Genomic DNA, 19,825 nt, shown 5'->3' on the forward strand with positions numbered 1-19,825 from the left:
ATGCACAGAGGATTCAGAGACAGCACTACTCTGAAGATGACAGAGTCAAGCCAAACAATTGAGTATTTATAGACACATACATCAAATTAGTTCTAAAAATGAAAGTAGGCATATTTAGGACATGTCACAGTGTTCAATAAGAACATTCATTAGGAATCTAAATTGAGTTGGAATGATGTTAAGGCAATTCCAAATAGAAAAAAAAAATAGAGGAGGCTACTCATCACCATTTATAAGTGTTTTAAAAAACAAACTCATAAGTAATTCCTTAAAAAGATTTCCCTTTTTACTCAAAGAGATCTTTCCAGACCTCTCCCTGCTTTATTATTTTCTCTGCTGGAGGAGCAGTCACAGCATCAATTCAGCTTAAGCAGAGTCAGATAGTCAGACTTGGATTGCCAAATCTATTGTACCTTCAAACTCATCCAAAACCCTCTTATAGAAATACCACAAGTACATCTAGTCATGATGTAAATTTAGGTGCAGATTCTAAGCAGCAGCACTATGAATTTTTGCACTTAATAGCTAGGCTATGCACATTTATTATTAAAATAATTAGGGAATACATGGGTTTCTCTAAATAAAATGGAATTAACCAGACATTTGAAAGAATTCTATCTTGAAGTCCCTGATAAATCTGGATATTGAAAGAGGAACTTATTGTCCTTTCCTTGCTTGAAATACAGCTTTTGCTCATGATTGCATTCAGGAAATGCAATCAACATGAGGTTCCACCAGTTTGTTTCACACAGGATTTGTGTGTGGCTTGGCCTCAGGTCCCCAACAAACTCATTATACTCTCCATTGTTCAGGAATTCAGATGATTCCTGTTAAAACACAGGCAACAATATTTCACAATCTCAATAGTTTTTCTTTAAAAACAATGTGTAATGCAGGATTAGTAGAGTACTTGACAGTCTCAGTAGTTGTACTGTTCTGGCACCTTCCAAAGTAAGTGTGAGCTGCATGCTGTACATCAGGGATTCCAGGCTGAAACCCTCATCTGCTGCTGCAGCAGCAGCATATGGTTTCTAAATAGCTGTCCCACTAACCTAGTTACATCCTCAAAAGCAACTAGAACTTTGATCCAAATGCCACTGGCAACACTGACCTGCCATCCCAATTAAAGCTATGGCATATATTGAGATTTTATGATTGAAGCACAAAACCCACTTGTACACCTGCCAGCCAGGTGCTGCTGCTCACTTTTCTTCTCTTTCTCTACTTCCAGGAGAACTTCCTTCCCTGGCCTCTGATGTAAAAGGTCCATTTTACAGTCATGTCCTTCTCTCCTGCTTTCATAGCACAGTGTGTCTTGTACACCATTCCCTCCATCCCTCCGCAGGACCTTAGAAACAACATGGCAGGGAACCAGATGTGCTCCAGGTGTGTGCACTGACTGAAAAGAAGCTCACAAAGATGTGCCTGTGCACCTGTGGCAGGTGGGTTCCTGTGCAGCTGAGCCAATCAAACAGCTGGTTCCTGGGACAAGGGTCCATTCCCAACTCCTGACCTCCTCTCTGTGCCATTGTGGATGAGTCCAGAAACCACAAATGTGGACACCTAAGGCAGCTTGGATGGGAAGAGAGAGGGAATGTGACCTGCCTTCTTGCTTAACTGTTAATTGTATCCCCTTACTCAGCCTTGTGCAGGTGCCCTCAGAACACAGACCACAGCCACAGCCCTGCATGGAAGCAACACCACCAGTCCGCTCATCTGTGAGTGGACTTCTTCTCTCTCCCCCAGACTGCTCCCTGCAGGATGTATAATTAATTCACCCACTTCAGCCACCTGATTTACAGGCAGGTGAGTGTTCCAGGCTGGTTCACACTGGATGTCTGTACTCTGTCCATGCCATGCAAGGAAAAACGGGCATTAAAATGGGCATTGCAATGGCAGGAAGCTCAGTGCACAGTGGGACTTTCCCTTTAGCAATGTCAGCTAGAAAATTTAACATTACTTTAGAGGCAGTTGGTGTTTTCAATGCTTGATCAAAGCATCTGCTCTGTACAAAAGCTTGGTCCTGTGAGAGGGCCAATAATCACTTTTCCTGACAAAGGATAAATGTAGATGCAAGCAATGAAAGTTACTGCAACCAGCCATCTTCACTGGGCTAGAAAAACTCAACCTTACCTTAATGCTCTCTTCCTTAGGAGTAGTCGTGAAGGCTTAAATCTGATTGAGTTTCCTTTGGCAAAATCTGTGAAATAGGAAAAAAAAAATCACATCAATTTGAAAATTCTGCAATAAATGGGGAACTTTTGGTACGCTGGGTTTCCAAGCATAACCTTTTTCCCCTGCAAAAGACTGTGCAGAGGCCTTCTCTCCAAGCAAAGGAGCACCAGCTGGCATGTCCAAGATGGTGAAAAACCAAAGCTTTGCAAAAATGAGTACAGACAGTAGACACATCAAAAGCATCAACACTTCATGGAGCTGCCATGTTCTATTCCTAATATTTGTGGTGTAGCAATACAGCCTGAGGTGATCATTTAAACTCACTGTTTACCAGCTTATAACGTGGACAATGGACATGTTTATGAAGCACTCTGCACACCAGAAATGCTGCAAGCAGCAAGAGCCTTTTTGGCTGCAGCCTGGCAATACCATAAAAACTGCATATTCACTGAAGAAGCCAAGAGACATCCAGCTGAGGATCTGTTGCAACAGTATTACACCATCCATGACAGAAATGTTTCTGAAGATTGTCTACTGTTTGGAAGCTCCCTTTTTTTTTTTTTCCTGAACAGCCTTACAACATGCATTTCACAGAAGAACTCACGTTTACACTGAGAGCAAAATTGCAGTCTTATGTTAAAGAGGCATGTAATACAAAGCCTCTGGGTTCCCAAAACTGTGTGAACCATAACAAGCAATGGACAATCTCCCCACCCTCTCCTAGATTAAACTTTTTAATTTCTGCAATCAAGTGCATCACCAGAGGGTCTAAATGATGACCAGTGGCAAGAGGGAACAGTGCTCCAAGCACCCTCTCCCTCCATTCAGTGAGGATGCAACCAAGACACCCCAGAGCTCTGCCAGCCAGGGAGCAGGTCCTGGTCTGGGACTGCTGTGCAAAACCACATGGAGCTACTGACAACTTACTCCCAATGAAAAATTGCCTTCCATCCCCATCTGTATTAAATCTACTACCCAAGACCCTACATTAATAAACAGTTGGTCACTGACACAGCAATCATTTTATTTTTCAAAACCAGACCCAGACTTTAGAACACAGTCCAGACTTTAGAACAATTCAGTTGCAGCTACACTCCTATTACTCTACCTCAGAGCTGAGATTTAACTATTTCAAGGAAGACCTAACTGCAAAACCAAATTTTTTTGCTTATGCACAGTATTTCAAGTCTGGGTAGAATGTCTCTTATTTTTGCAGAAAGGGTTTAATGAAACTTATTATAGCTGACAATATGGGTCTTAATTTAGAGAAGGTACATTTTGTCTGAGCATTTCAAAACTTCTTATCCTCTTCCATTTCCTTCTGCCATCTCTACAGGTATAAAAATTGAAAAAACTTTAAAGAAGTAACAGAAGAAAAGATGATTTTAACAACTTGATACAGAAGTCAAAAATGTGCAAAAAGGCATTTTCTAGGCATCTGCTACAAGTCAGTGCAGATTTCAAGCAGCTTTGATAATAACAGTCTTCAACTTTAATAGGCAACTTTTCCTGTTTTTGTTAACATTAATTTTCTCTTTCCATTAAGTGGAGAATAAAGCACATAGATTACACAAAAACATCTTGTTAGATCAAAACAGAATATTATAAGAAAAACAGTGTGAATGGTATATAAATCATTATATTTTACACTACAGAATTAAAAAGAATACTCTTAGCCATATGGATCCTCTAAAAAGGCGAGATTTACATTACTTTGAGAGGACTGTGCACTAACTTCCAAAGCCCAGCTCAGTATCAGCTTAGCTAATCAGAACCAGGCATATCTTAAATTTATGGCTGTTCTAACAGGATGCAAACCATCCTAGAATTATTGGCACTGGAACAGCTGTCCACCATGAAAACCACAAGCAGACCACAGAGAAATTCTGCCTAGCCCAGCCAAAACTGGGGAGGGAATATGAGAAGGGAAGAAAGGAGCCTGCATTGCTTCCCTGGGAGCAGAGAGGGAGAAGGGCTGCTAGGAGGGGCACATCAGCCAGTTTGGCTCTTGCACCCCTTAAACACATTCAGCAACATTCATACACACCACATCTTTAATGCCTCAAAATCATCTTAAAACTCTGCTGTGCTTCACAGGGGTGAGTCCCAATCTTCCCCCACATCCCAAACACAGAAAAACTTAGCAGACAATAAAATTCCATTACAGAGTTTTGATATTTTATGTATTTCCTCCTGTTCAAATTAAACACCATGTGGGGGGGATTAAAGTCCAATAAAACTTACTTACCACAATATGGAAGTCTTAAATACAAACACAGGAGGAAAAGTAAACAACTCTGAATCAAAAGACAATAAATATGCCCACAAAAGAAACATCAGTTTAGCAGAGTCTTATTCAATGGTTAATTTAAAGATAAAAAAAACCACCCTCACGGTACTCTATAGACAGAAAAAAAACATTTACAAAAGCATTTTGTTCTGCTTTTTACTGAAGAATTCTAAACATGTTCATAATCATATTATAGCAATTTAAAATATTTTTATTCAAAAATAAGAGTATCTTTACTGAAGTGTAAATCAGACTTGCTCACAAGTTTAACCATTTATTCAGTCGAGTTCCCTCTCTCTTAGGCACAAACTACCCGATAAAACCACTATCTATAATTTAATATGTAGGAAATTTAAAATGAACAAGCTAAAAAGAAAAAGTAGCTATAACCTTCCAGCATTACTCAGTATATTTAAAGGCCCTAAGTCGGTGGCATGCTAAGCTAATTAAAAGATCCATCTAATCGGATCTTTCAAAAGTGTCCTTTAGGAAATAACAAAATAGCCTGGGTGACTAACTGCATACTGATTGCTAAAGTACCTAATGCAGCTGCAGGAGAGCCAGTCAAACAACATTTACACATGCAGACATACATATGAGAGATTAAACACACACAAACTGCATTTTCTCTTATCTGCTTGGAAGTCTTACCTTGCTCCTCAGAGTATTTAACATTTCCCAAATAGCTGGAGATCCAAGGATTTCTGAACATGGTTGCACAAACAAAGGATTCGGCAAAGAGAAACTACAATAGCAGCTAATTCTGAAGCAGGCACAGCCCTTAGGCCTGTCTTAGCAATATTGTGTAGAGATTTTTCATAGCACAGGACTGGAGCTGTCAGGCTCTGCGTCCCAGGGAGTACAGTAAATGCATAGCAATAGGCTGCAAGCCGGAGCAGCTCAAGCCAGTAATCAGATTACGAACAGAAATTAGGCACATGAATGCTAAAACAGATTGGGCAGTGGTGATTGGGAGATTTATAATATTACCACTTCAAAGATCCAGCCAAATTGCACATTATATTCCTGCAAAATGAATGCAGAACCCCTGAATCCTCATATTAAGAAACCAACCAAACAAAAAAACCCCCAACAACAACAGAAAAAATGTCGAGAAGAGGAATAATTCCTTCATATCTCTAATCAGGATAAACTGCAGTGCTTATTTAAGAGAAACAGCACCCAGGCTGCCAAAAAATGGACTCTGATAATCATAGCATTATGCTTAAATGTTTTGCCTAACTATTAGTTGGAACATTTAAAATAGTCAAGATTTATGGATAACATATGAGCAAAATTACTGGTGGGGGTAGGGATTTAAGAACAGACACCACAGCTCCAAATATTTTAATTCGAGACAGAAGGTGAAAAATTGCACTAAAGTACTGTCTAGCTACCTTTTTTTTTATTAAACAGATTTGATGGATTTTGGATTGAAGAGCTGGAACCCTTTTAGCTAATTTTGAGAATCTGGAAATATTTGTTTGCAATGGTGCAATAACCCTAGCTTGGTCGCTCACACTGAACTACCTGATGGTCTAACACAGACACAAAGAAGCATTAAATGTGTGATGGAAACAGGTCCATGCACTTAACCCCATCCAAACAGATAGAGATGTCTATCAGCTTCCCTCCAACAGACTTCTTCCCTTCCAAAATATTTTAGCTACTATCAGTATCAGGCTAAGAGAGCTGGGGTGGTCCAGCATGGAAGAGGTTCCAGGGAGACCTTAGCGCACCTTCCAGTACTTAAAGGTGGCCACAAGAGAGCAGGAAAGGGACTTTACAAGGACCTGTAGATAGGACAAGGTGTAACGGCTTTAGGCTGAAGAGGGGTAAGTTTGGATATTAGGAAGAAATTCTTTACTGTGGGGGTGGTGAGGCCCCTGGAACAGGTTGTCCAGAGAAGCTGTGAATTGCCCCATCCCTGGAAGTGCTGAAGGCCAAGCTGGATGGGGCTTTGAGCAACCTGGTCTGGTGAAAAGTGTCCCTGGCAGGGGGGTTGGAATGAGATGATCTTTAAGGTCCCTTCCATTCCAAACCATTCTATGATTCTATGTGTAGAAAACTCTCCACAGGATTGGGGTTGTCAGGACCATGAAAAGGCAGACTAGAAACACAAGTTTTTGACTATTGAAGTTCTTGACTATTCTTACCTGTTTTTTTGATGCCTGGTACAACAGAACCCTGATCTATGCTGGGAAATGTACAGACAAGATATGAACAATGATGCTGTGAAAGACTGCAAAACCACAAGAGAAAAACATACTCTATCAAAAACCTATTAATGGCTGTTGGCTCATCATGAAGTTGTATTTAGCCTATCTAGGTCATCAAAACACTGTTCTTCATGCTAACAAGTTACTGCAATGGATAGAAGAACATGCATTCCATCTTGTCTAATGCACCTGATATTTGTTTTAATATATTTATTTTTAAAAACATAAATCATGTTGGAGTCAATCTAACCAAAGCACCTTTTCTTAGCTGATCTTTCAACAGTCCAGAGCTCCCTGGAACAACAGTCACCCAACACAAGGAATATGGCCTTGAAGCCTCTGACTCATCAAGTAACCTTCTCTGTTCAGAAATATTTGATGGTACATACCATGTTTCTTTTCTTTGCCTGTAACCTTGCCACCTCTCATGTTTAATTCTAACCACTCCCAGCACTACCAACAGAATACAAACCAACACTGCTGTGCACTCCTGACCAGCTGTGAAGTCCTCCATGTACTTGAGTCTAATATATACAAAAAATGTAATCTGTTGGCACTAGTCCAAACCTGCAATTAACATGAAAATCTGGTGCTTTATGGCCTAGGCATAGGTGCAGGTGTGCTTAAAACACAAAAATAAGATGAGGCAGAACTTACTAAGGAGCTGCTAGTAATAGTTCATGGGGAAATTCTGGACCAGGATATGCGTTGGTATAGCAACAAGACACACCCTGCCCCCAAAAAATAACCTTATTTCTCAACCTTGCCTGTCTGAAGACTGTTTACCTGATCTTGTGAATAGAGGAATTATTACATGGAGCATTTTTAACCACCTGTAACTCACCTGGTCCACAGTAAGGGAAATTTCTGATAAAGCTCAGGTAAACACCACTTGTTTGATAAATATTGTGTCTGCAATCTTTAGCAAGGTTGAAGGAGAAGTTAAACTTGACAGCTGAGCTGATGCAATAGCTCAAGGCTGCCAATAAAGACAGCCCAAGCCATCGTTCCTCCTGCTGCAGCACCTCTGCTAGCTCCTGCTCCCCTAGTGACCCAGCCTCACAGCTACAGTGGTGATAAATATTCCCCTTCATTTTTGCTGGGCATGCTTTTCAGGAGGTGCCAGAACAAAGAAAAAGGCACAAGATCTTATGATTAGTAAAAGGGATCAACTCTTCTGGCTAACAAAGGAGGTGAGCTCAGCTCAAATGTCACCCTCCTGTTTGGCAATGTCCCCTACAACAAAAGGAGGGGTACAGTTGTTTTTGTGGAGGGCAGGGTCAGGCTTCCCCATTGCTCTGCTATACATCATCCTCAACATTTTGTCCTGGTGAATGAGGTGCAGAAGGGAAAGCACAGAGAGCTGCAGAAAGACAGGAAAACTCTGGAATGCCTTTCACAATTGTGTAATTTTTTAAACAGGCTCTTGCTTGTGCTGTTCAGATCTGCCTGCAGCACACAGTAAGAAGCCAGTCTCTCCAAGTGGTCTGGCTCCCACCTGGGAAGAAATATCTGTGATAGGCTTTGGTGCAAATAGCACTCCTTTTCCTACTGTATACAGCTGGCAGGTCAAGAATCCAGGGAATTCATGGGTCCAAAGAGAGGTATTATAGGGGAAAGTAAAATATTCAGTGAAAAAAAGAATCTCTATCAAGCTCTTCACAAAAGTACCTAGAGTTTGGCTTCAAGATCTCTTCACATTTGGTTGGAAGGTGATCATCAGCCATTGCTCCATGCACAGGACCTATGATTTAACTTTCCTGGCACTGCTGTTGATACTGAAACTGTGCTGCTGTGCAGAATCTGCAGTCCAAGAGTTCATTCAGTGTTGATTGAAGATGAGGGGTATGTGTCAACACTGCTTCCAATATTAAAACTCTTGAGATGTTGGAGCCTTTGGGTATTACAACAATGCTATGCACTTCACACAGATCATTTTGAATACTGAACTGTAGGTAAGTGACCACTTCTGTCCCTCTTTCCCACCAAAAAGGGATCACCTGTCACAAGAGGAGTCTCTGTGCTGGCCCTTAACCAGCTCTGGAAGTGGAGAAAAACAGGGTGCAAAACCAGTAAGTGAGTAGAGTCAACCAAGGGTATCAAGAAAAGAAGTCTTGGATTTAGCGTTTTGCGGCTTGTTTGAAAACAGCAGGTTTAAGAGCAAATCTTTCCCAGAAGAAAAGAAGTTAATCTCCAAATACTCAATGAAGAAAGGGGGAAGAGCAGTTTGTCCTTCAAAAATGACCCAGTCTCCAGGACCCACAAGTGTGCTCAGCCAAACTGTGTTATCAAGGCTGTGCTACAAATCGGTAGTAATGTTCTTGTCCCCCTCTGCCATCATTAATTCTTCAGCATTAGCAGCTTCCAACATAAGCAAACACAGAGAGAACAACAGTCCAGCCTTCAGGAAGGGGGGCAGCCCAGCGGGAAGCTAAGTTTGCAGTCATCTGGGCTTAGAGCTCGAGGTTAAGCATGTATACATTTCAAATCTGAGACTGCTCATGAAAGACCAGCTGGCAGTTAAATATTGTTCTGAAGCTTCCCACAGGAAGAGAAGGAAAATATCTTCCTTTTGTCTGGCAAAACTAATAGCTCTAATCAAAGCTGGAGTTTAAACGACTTGAAAAACACTTCTCAACTTCCAGGCCTGCCAGCCCCAAAGCACTGAGGAGTTATGAACCAGGTCCCACCAGCTCAGGCCTTTTTTCCTCTCAAATTTTGATCACTTACGAATTTATATTTAGAAGTGTTTAGAAGTGATAAAGAGAGGTAGATACTTTGTTGTGACTAGCAGTTATCATAAAAGCAAAAATCAAAGAAGCCCATGACAGCTGTTTGAAGAGAAGCTAAAAATAATATAAAATTTTAAAGAAATCAACAACGCAGAGGAAAGAAAACCCACAGTGACTGCATGAAACTTTCTGCAAATATGCTAGCTATGGAAAGAGGAGTCTGAGCCACACAGAAAACTGAGATGTATAAATTATGATCTTGTATAAATGTAATGATGAAGTCATGTTTTCATCCACTCTTCAAGGGTAGAGATCTAAAGGAGCTCATGAATTTTATTCAACTGCTCCTCTGGCCAAGGTGAGCATCCTTGGATTAGCTAGTCAAAATGAGCTGTGCCAAGATCTGAGATGCTGTGGATGATTGCAGGAATGAAGGTCAGAACACTGGGCTAAATCAGACCACTCTTTTCCATCAGTCCACCTGGCCTCCCCTCCCAGGCTGCAGGCTTCTTGCCCACTCCATGCCATCCTGTCAGTTTTTGGTATTCAGGCATAACTTTCCAAAGGAATGTGGCAAGGCACTCCCTTTTCTTATTTCCCCTTCCTCCCAGCCTCCAGCAATCTCTGCCAAGTTGTTCAAGAAGTCAGCCCAAAGCTGAAGGACAGGTCAAAAATCTCCCAGAAGATAATTTCAGTAGTACAATCACTTAAAAGCTCAAGTCATGTCCCAGCAGCCCACTTTGCAATCACAGTACTTATTCTGAGTTGGCAATGCCAGTCAGGTTTGTCTTCTCCATGCAAACCCCATGTATGTGGGGAAGCAGTATCTTCTTATTTCTTAAATTGAGGCCATTTTTATTAACTTTAAAAATAGGATAAAGTTTCCTGACATGGTGTCATCACTCCAGCAGAAAGCAAATATAATCCTCTCCAAATAATCATCCTGGCAAAATTATTTATGTTTGGCCAGTAATTGTGTTTTGGACAAGTCTTCAGTTTAACTTCAGCACTGCATTCCTTGTGTAGTGTACTTCAAAACAGGTCATATGCAAAGAGATGAAAAAAGCTGATCAGAAAGATCAGCTTTATAAAAAGGGGACTGAGGTTTGTAGTACAAAATGTGTTGAAAGAACATGAATGGTCTTTTTGTACTTTAGTAATGTGCTCTGGGAAAAGGAAGAACAACAGGTATTTTTGTACCTGCACTAGAAATTCCCATCTCCAGGTTACTATTTCAGATTTCACTCCACTCATTAATATTGGCAATTAATTACCCCTAAAAGGAGATTTTGGTTATCTTTCAGTTTTGGAGCACATTTCAGAATAAGGAACATCCCTACCTCTCATATCACTGTTCACAAAACTGCATGACAAGACTGTAGCATAATTAAAAGCTGTCCAAGGTTTTCCTCTTCAGGAGTAGGATCAGACTAGAGGAGCTCCTTCAAGGAAGTTCAAAGGCCAGATGCCCTTTTCTCATGTGGTAAGCAGATATATCAGTGGGGCACATTATCTGAATTCAGTCACACCTATCTGTCTCTGGGCCCAAAGCAGAAGATGTCAGGTGTGAACACAACCATTTCTGCACTGAACAAATGGCTGGAAAGGGGGATAAGGCAGGAACTCCTCTCCCAGCAATACAGACAATCTCAATCATTAAACAGCTCAAGGACTTTGAGGAGACATGGCATTTTACCCAGCAAAAGAGCACTGGAGAGCATTGCACAGCACAGCTGTCTGTGGAGCAGCTGCAGCTCAGACTCTGAAGGCCAGGGTTAGTCAGAGCTCGTGGACATCCTTCAGTGGAATCATGAAGCCTCAGCTTCTTCTTTGCTGTTGCACTGAACAAGAGCTTTGCTGCTAAGACAGCCCCAGGCTTAAACTGCTGCTGGGAAACTGTTAAACTTGTGTCCCTCAAAAACAAGCAGCCAAGGTTTCTAGGACAGGTTTCCCCATCTTCTGACACTTCCAGTGTCTGCAACCAGTAAGAGGTTGTCTCCTTGCCTGGAGCAGCAAGTGGCCCCATGCAGTTAGGTGCCACAAAAAGCCCTGCCACACTACTGAGTTTTCTCCTGGCTGTACTTGAACACCTCTGCACGTGTGTAAAAGCCCTATAAGGGAGCAGAGAGAGGCATGCATACCCTAAGTTATAACAAAGTTCTTTGGCTCTTTGTGATAGTCATCTAAGGAAAACACCAATTATGTTTACCACTGTGATGTGACATTTCACAGGCCACATCCTATCCCTGCATACTTACCCTGAAATATAATTTTTCAAGCCTCAGGCAGACAGCATCCTATCCTTGCAGACAAGAAATACATGACCCCAGCTCCCATCCTGTTTATGGCATGTTGCAATGCTTTCTCAGAAAATTAAATATTTATTAAAAGAAATAAAGAAAAATGTATGCTTTATTCAAGAGCTGATGGTCAAGGTAGGACAGCTCAACTGCCAGTACTGTCACTGCACTATGAAAAAAGCACATGTACCAGGCTTAATTTGCAACCAGCATGGCTAAGCAAAAATTAAAGAGGAAAAATAGCGAACCCAGTGATGCTGCAGTTCTGGAGTCTGTTCTCTAGAGAGCAGGTTTCAATTCATGGCAGCTATGGCGTTTTTCTTTTTATTGCCCTCTTTGACTCCCAAGGCCCCTGCAAAAATCACCAACATTCCTGGTGCTCAGGGGGGTACCAAGAAGTTAATCACAAGTCAGATCTGAAGAGCCTTCCCAGAGCTGCCTGGGAAAGTTCGCACAGCATCTGCTTGTCTAAATCTATGGAGATTGCACTAAAGGAAAAACGTAAATACTTTTTAAAAGGCTTCTTCCATGTGAAAGTCAGATTTTATGAGGTGGGTATGAAGCAGCCTAGCTTAGTCCCGGTCTGTACACAGACAGTGGGTGCCAATATACCCTTTCTTCTGGGAGCAAGATAATTGTTTTAGCCAGTAAAAATCAGTTTTCCAATAAAGGGCATAAAACTGCATAATAAGAGAGGAGAAACAAGTCCCAAAGTCATTAAAAAAATAAATAAATAGCTCCTCTTAGTCCAGTACTCCTCTGAAAGCAGGCAGTGCCAGGAATGAAGACACCCTTCCCAGCAAAGGCCGACAAGGTGTTTTCAGTATATGGAATGGCAGCATGAACTGCCTTACTAAGGTTATAAAAACGTGCTAGGAACAGAACTACAGCCACTACCATTTGCACAAAAGGATTTCACTTTTCAAAGCCCCCTCTGGCACTGCTGTTGCCACTTGCAGGCAGGGAGCAGCGGCAGTGGCAGGCTCAGGCACAGCAGCTCGCTGCCAGCGCCGCGGTTCTGGGCCGCATCTCCCGGGGTCTGCGCCGGATCTGTTCTGGGCTGCGCGGCTCACCCAGCCTGCTCCGTCCCCAGACAGGCTCTGCAGCTTGCCTAATAAGGCCAGGCGTGAGTTGACTGGCTGCCTTAGAGGTCACCCAGTGTTTACCTTGCGAGCCAGCGGCAGCTGGAGCCTCGCAGCCCTCCTCTGCTCCATCCCCGCGCTGGCAGGGCCGCGGCAGCCGGGGCACATCGGCACTGCCGCTGCAGCTGAGGGGGACACGCTGTGGATTCACCACACAGCATCAAACCGCAGGGAGTGCAGGCACAGCTTCCACCACAGCACGCTGCAGGACCACTAGACTGAAAAAATAATCAGGTTTCTCACTGCATGAATTGCTCGAAAGTAGGGCAGCGGTGTAGGTATGAAGAGCCACCTTCACAGCTCCAAGGCAGCAGACAGGTACTTGTCAAACACCAGAACCAAGGGAACTAGATGAAAGCAAGGCAGAGATACTCATTTGAGCACTACTATTTAATTATGTATTACTCTTGATCAGTTATGGTGAGACTCACTGCAATTCAGACAGATGGCTTCAAAAGTAATAATTTACCCTCCACAAAAATAGCTATCCGGCCAAATAAAAAATCTCTTCTTCTGCTGCTTCCCTTGTGATTCAGTCTCTTTTCTCCTTTACACCACTTCTAAGGCAACATCAAGATGCCACATTTGGGCACTGTCCCACCCTCTTTCCCAGCACAGTGTGAGGAAAGCCAGGAGACAGCTCTGTGGTTAGGGCTGGCAGGCAGAGGAGAGCAGCACAGGTCACCTCCGACCACGGCACTGCCACGAGACCCCTGCGAGGGGACACACACAGTGGCTTCTCCCTTCAGGTCAGTACAGACAATGCATTTCCATCCCTCATCAAAACCACCTTGTAAGGTTCAAATACCTATGCAGTACTATCAGATAGAATGATGTATTTATCATGTGATTCAGCTAGAAAATTGTCTTGAGCACAGGGAGTAAAACTAAGCTATGATTATCACCCTACTGAAGTAACCAAACTATCACAGTTATGTCCTGCTCCTCCTATGAACCTGAAGTTCATACTATTATAATTAAAAGAGAGAAAATATATGGCCCATTCACTCTTAAAACAGTAAATTTTTTAAAAAAACAGCTGATAGTTTGTAAGCTTAGCCATTATCATTTTGGGCTGAGGCTGTGCCCAGGTGCACACACAGATCTTGGCTCAGAATTGCTGACTTTCGCCTCAGTCTGTTCTCACCCAAAATATGCTTCAGTTATACAAAGAAATGGGGCACACACATTCAAAAAGGGGCCAGTCAGACATGATTACACAAAGGTAAGTCCTAAAATTAGCCAACTCACTTTGTGTCCAATTTGCTTAGATCAGCAGCACAATATGCTCTTATAAATATCAATAATGAATGCTGGAGGAAACTAAACAACACACAAGGAATGAGAAGAACTGCTGTGTGAGCATTAGACCTGTTAAGAGTTTTAGGAAGAAGTCAAGATAGCTCTGAACTATGAAAATCAGTCACATTTCACAGACTTTCAGGCTGGGATGAGAGAAAAGCTAGAGGAAACTGCTTTGCTAGAGGAAATGGGTTCACCTATTAATTTCAAGTCTCTCTGAATAGACACTGACAAATGCAAAGTACCAGGGGAGCACTACTTCTGCTCTTGGTTAAAAAGGAGAATCTCAATAAACTTAGGCACATCTGGAAGGGAACACTCTGACACCCTCACAGGTGATTGCTTATTTGTCACCAGTTAATTTAGTTTGTGTAACTGCACATGAGCAAAGGCTTTCCAATGCTTTTATGCTTTCACTGTTTTAATTTTAAATTGGAGATAATGTTACACGTGACTTTTCTCCATTTTAACACTCCCATTTTTCATCTTCGCTCACAGACAATATGATTTCCAAGGCAGGCTTCAGGAAGGAATTCTGGAAATGCAGCATTAGCTCCTCCCTTGTGCTAGAGATGGGGGAAAAGGTAGAATAAACATTTTTTAAAATCTGTATTCTGAATATTTTAAATGCAAAAGGTGGTAGGGAAGTGGAAGGGAAGTCACCCACATGAAGAAACCTGGCTTTTTCACTGCTCAGCACAATGCACAGTTACTGCAGCCAGTTCAACCTGACTGGTGCAGAGCTGGAGAGTAAAATTCTCATTGAACTTTTCAAGAACAAGCCAGAAAAGCAATTTCAGCAAAATCTGTACATGCATAGCAAAGGTGATGCTGAAAGAGCAGAATAATGGCTCACATACAACCTCTGCTTAAATCAAGGCTGAAGAATACTTTCCACACTCAGTCCCCCAAAAAGGCCACCTCCTCCAGTGACCTTACAAGAATCAGCTGCCACCCCAGCCCTCGGTCACAGGAGAGGAAACACATCCACCATGTAATCACCAGCTATGTGCTGCAGGCACACTTCACTGAGAAGACAGATGGGGTTTCAGTGAGGTAATGGGGCAGTGTTCTTCCCCTGCTCTACAGATGGTCAGTTCAAGCTCCAAAGTAAAACATCATGACTTTGTTGAAATGACAAGTGAGCAGAGAGAACAGCCTACAAATGAAAGAACAAGGGCAGTTCCTTGGGGAGCCAAGAGGTTTGTTACAGTCCAGGTTCTCATGAGGAGACAGGGAACAGCCCCCAGGGCTGGTGCAATATTGATGCCTGTGTGAGGCTGAAGAGAATGCTCAGTCCCACCCCAGCTTTTACTGACACGTGGAGGAGCTCAGCTGCATTTGCTCCAAATTTCCTCTTCCCAAGACTAGAGCCACCATTCCCAGCTCTACTCCTTTTAGTCTCCCAGCTCTCATCTTTGTCAATCCCTCACTTCTTATTTTATTTCTCCTGCCTTCTGTATACTTCCACCTTCTTCCTGTAACCCATTCTATGGGTAATTCCCCTGCATTTCATTCTTCAGTGTTTCCAAATGTACTTCCACTTCTCCCCTGGCTCTTCTGCTCTCACTGCAGATTCTCCCATTAGTGACCCAGTCTCCTCAGTGGCCCTCTTAACCCACTTCATTTTATCTTCTGCATAAACCCAGCCATCTTTTTGAGAAGGGTTTTGTTTTCCTTCTCCAGGAGATTTCAGTAAAGGTCTGTCCAACCTAGCACACTTTATTAGGAGAGAACTGATCACAGGAAGCTAAGGAGCTGTTTTAGTGAGAGCTGAACCAACTGCACTGCACAAAGCTTAACTTCAGCAGCACACTGTGGAGCAGCCAATAACCAGAAGGTCACAGTGTAAACATGCTGATACTCTTGGACATTTTTTTCTTGCAGGTAGATTCCCTTCATCAGTCAACTTGTTTGTCCCATGAATAGCATCAAAGGAATGCTGCACTGTTTCAAGAGAGGCACTAAGCATGTGTAATGGAAAGAGACATCCCTTAAAAAAGAGAAAAGACAGGCAGCTTGAACAAATTAAGAGCTGGAAAGAAAGGACTCCCTTGATGTCTTAATGGCCATTGGTTGTTACAGTAATACACCAACAACCAGTTACAGAAAGGGTGCTGGACTAGAGCCTTGTGAGACAAAGAAAAAATACCTTGCCTTGCAAGGTATTTGTCTAAAAGTGAGGCAAAATCCCTGCTGAGGAACAGTGTATAATCATCAAAATCACAGACAAGCACAGTACAATGTCTCCTAGCACAGTGGGACACAGCCCTGTGCCAGGGGATGCTAAAGAATGCCCAGTCCCTAGGACCTCAGCAGGGGCTGCAAACCCCAGCAGGGAAATGGGGTATCTTCTGCAGTAAGACTTCTCTCTGTCACACCACACTGTCTCCAAACCCAGGACCTTGCAGCTCTCAGGGGAAATGAGACATTACAAGCTTTGGGGAATTTTGGGTACAGGGACCCTAGAAAGCTCCATTGTTAAATGCCCCATCATCCTCACATGCACCATAAAGGGCCCAGAGTTTGTGATTCAAGCAAGGAAAGGCAGCTGTTCATGAGCCTCAGTACCTTGACAGAGCTTGTACTGGACAGACACACATGAAATTCATGCACTGAGTTTATTGTCAGCACAGAATTCTGCCCACAGAGTCTACAGAAAGGCATTCTTATGGCATGAAGACAGTCCTTCCTACACCAGGGAGCCTCTGGGAGCCATTTGGGAACTTCAGCCCACCAGCACTACTGGCATATTCAATATGAAGTTCTGTATCTACATTCCACACAAAGGATGTTGAAGTCCAAGCAAGATGCTCGTTTTCCTCACTGCCTTTCTATACCTGGCCTGACTTGCAAGTGCTAATGGAAAAACTGAATAAAATACAGCAGTAGAAGAGTTAAGTAATCCAGCAGCTTCTGTAAATGATTTAACAATTTGTAGTGCAGTTGAGCATACACATAGACTGCTTTGACTTAAAAAAATCATGTTCATAAATAGTCAAGTAAACAATAAAAAAAAAGGCTCAGTGAAGGCTACATTTTAGGACATTCAGACTATCTTGTAAAGATACTGTTTGCCAGTGGCTGTAAGTCAAACAGCAGCAGTATTTCAGACTGCCATGGAAAGTATGCCTGCATTAAAACCCAGCACAAGAAACTTTAAATCCCTGACAGCATGTGGCCATGCATGAGATCACTGTGAAAAGCTGCAACATTTTCTTGAGCTCTTTATTTTTGTTTCCTGAGAAGCCATAATCAGCAGTTTATACCCAAAGTCTAGATGTAAAGTCAGCACAGGCTGGACTAAGTCCAGGAGTTGCATTAGTTCACAATATACAGGAAAAGAAGAAAATCCTATCCAAGGAGACCCAGAGCACTAGAATGCTATTTAATGAAGGCTGAACAAGACTAGAGCACTGCTCTAGTGAGGGCACTATATAGGGATTTCACTGGGATACCATAATTTCATTTTTATAGTCAAATTCTCACTTTCTGCCCTCAAGGGTATGTGTGCATATGTGCGAAAGTATCCTATTAAACAATTTGGCTTTATGGAAGTTCTCAACTGGTTCCTTTTTTGGGAGCTTTTTTTTAGCTAAGTAGTAATATCATTATTAACTGCAAGTCATTATGAAGAACAGTGTGTGAGCATCCAGTTTCTAGTATTTCAAGGGTCTGTGGGTGCATAAAACACACCTGCATAGAAACTGGGTTTTATAGGAAGAAATGTTTTATTGGTTGGGCTTTTTTAGATTTTTTTTTTCATCTATTGACTATTAGAACATTTTATGTGAGAATAAACATGCAACTTACCTATCCTGCCATTTTGTCTTGCAATCAGAATGCAAAGAACAGCAGAAGTCAGGTAACTTGGTAAATAATCTCAAAAAATTACTTCCGAAAACAGAAGGGCAGGGAGGAGAAAAAGGAGTAACCTGAGGGATGCCAAGGTGAATGAGCTCTAGGAATGCCAGAAATCTACATTTAGTGTGGACTGCTCTCATGTTTTGTTTCAAAAGTTGTTTCTCTGTGGAAGTCATACTGTTAGTTATGTTTCTTTTTCGAATCAGTGAAGCAAACAACTGAATGTGTTCCAGGATCACTACTTTGTGGAAAATTCCTTAATGGTAACATCCAACAGCAAACATTGTTAAATATTGTAACAAATTTATCCCTTGCTACAAAAATGTAAAACTAACATGGTATTTCTATTTTCTTATCTACAGGGCTTAAGTGCTTCTGTTCATTGACTTTTTTTTCCTCTTTAATATCCTCTATAATGGGAAAAACAAACAAATGTGGGCTCTGTACAGAATTTTTCAGTTTTTAAAACTGGAGACTGCAGCAGGCCTTTTGCTTCCTTTCAGTTATCCTCATAAAGAGATAGGAGTTGGAAAAATACCTCAGAACAGATTTGGGCTCCAATTGAGTTGGAAGAATCTACAGCTAACCCATTTCTATTGACTGAAATTGCTTTAATTAACTTTTTTCCCCTTCCCATTTTTAATCCCATCAAGTGTTATGCCAGCTAAATCTCTCTCTTTCCAAGCACAAGTATTATTAATTTATCATGATGGAGCGCTATAAATACTCATATTTCAATTTCATAGAGCATTCTGGCTACTTCTGCCATAAATAAAAGCTTCTTACACAACATGCAGCCAATATCTGTTAGAACTGAGCCATCACACTCCATTAAGCTGCAGTCAGATTACAGCTTTTCTGTAACTTGTTCCACACCACCTATCAGTCTAATACTGCCACTCCTTTTTGGTCCAGTACGAAAACAATATATTCATTTTATCTTCTAATATTTCCTTCCCTATGTACTTGCTACAGAGAGGCCATACTCAGTACCACCAACCCTGGAGTCTAAGGGTGATCTGCTGTCCAGTGTGGGTGTTCAGGACATTTCCTGAGACTCATAAAACAGGTTACTAAAGCACTGGCAATGCTGCTGAAGTGGTAGTGGTGGAGGGCATTCACAGCTAATTACAGGTAAATTCTTGACAAATTTGAGAGCAAACCACAAAAACCTTAGCTCCAATGCTAGCCATGTGATCAAAGAGTTCTGTGACTCCAGTACCCCATGGAAGGGATATTTTAACATACTTTGATCTTTTAAAGTTTCCATAAAACTACCTTCAAGTAAGCCAAGGCACAGCCATGCCATATCCTACAACATCAAGGATCAGGGAAGATGCTGCAGTCTCTCCCACTTGCTGTGTAACTGCTCCCAATACCTGACAACATTTTTCAAATTGTTGGTTCAGCAGGTTGGAGGAAGTTGCTGGCAGAGAAAGACAAATGCTATTACAGCTATACCCTTTCCTGGCAAGTAATTTATCTGGATTAGATTAAGCTTTTCTGACCTCCTCCACCTACCCAGGGCTTGGGTTAAATTCCAGGGTTACCTATCCAGCCCTGCTGTACAAATGGGATCCAGCTGAGTAAACAGCTCTGCCCTCCTAACACACAGCAGTGGGACCCAGAAAAATGAACAGCCTGGTTCCTGGGACTCCTGACACCACTACAACACCATCAATCGTTTTGACCATCATAACTGATACTGAAAGTCAGTCTGGCATGATAAAGGCAGATACTGTAACTTTAAAACACACACAGAGGTTAATTTAGGGAGCATTTGTACAGACAGCCCATTAAA

At 42.0% G+C, this 19,825-nt stretch overlaps 1 long non-coding RNA gene across 1 annotated transcript in view; it reads right to left on the reverse strand.

Annotated features, from left to right (window-relative positions):
* Positions 1 to 2,149: 2,149 nt before the first annotated feature.
* Positions 2,150 to 19,825, reverse strand: part of LOC129046606 (uncharacterized) — a 69,493-nt gene continuing 51,817 nt past the window's right edge. The window contains exon 3 of the long non-coding RNA XR_008508222.1: positions 2,150 to 2,200. This is a non-coding gene — a long non-coding RNA (uncharacterized LOC129046606). The remainder of the gene's footprint in view (positions 2,201 to 19,825) is intronic.

Source organism: Molothrus ater, chromosome 1 (assembly GCF_012460135.2).
Source record: "Molothrus ater isolate BHLD 08-10-18 breed brown headed cowbird chromosome 1, BPBGC_Mater_1.1, whole genome shotgun sequence".
NCBI lineage: Eukaryota > Metazoa > Chordata > Aves > Passeriformes > Icteridae > Molothrus > Molothrus ater.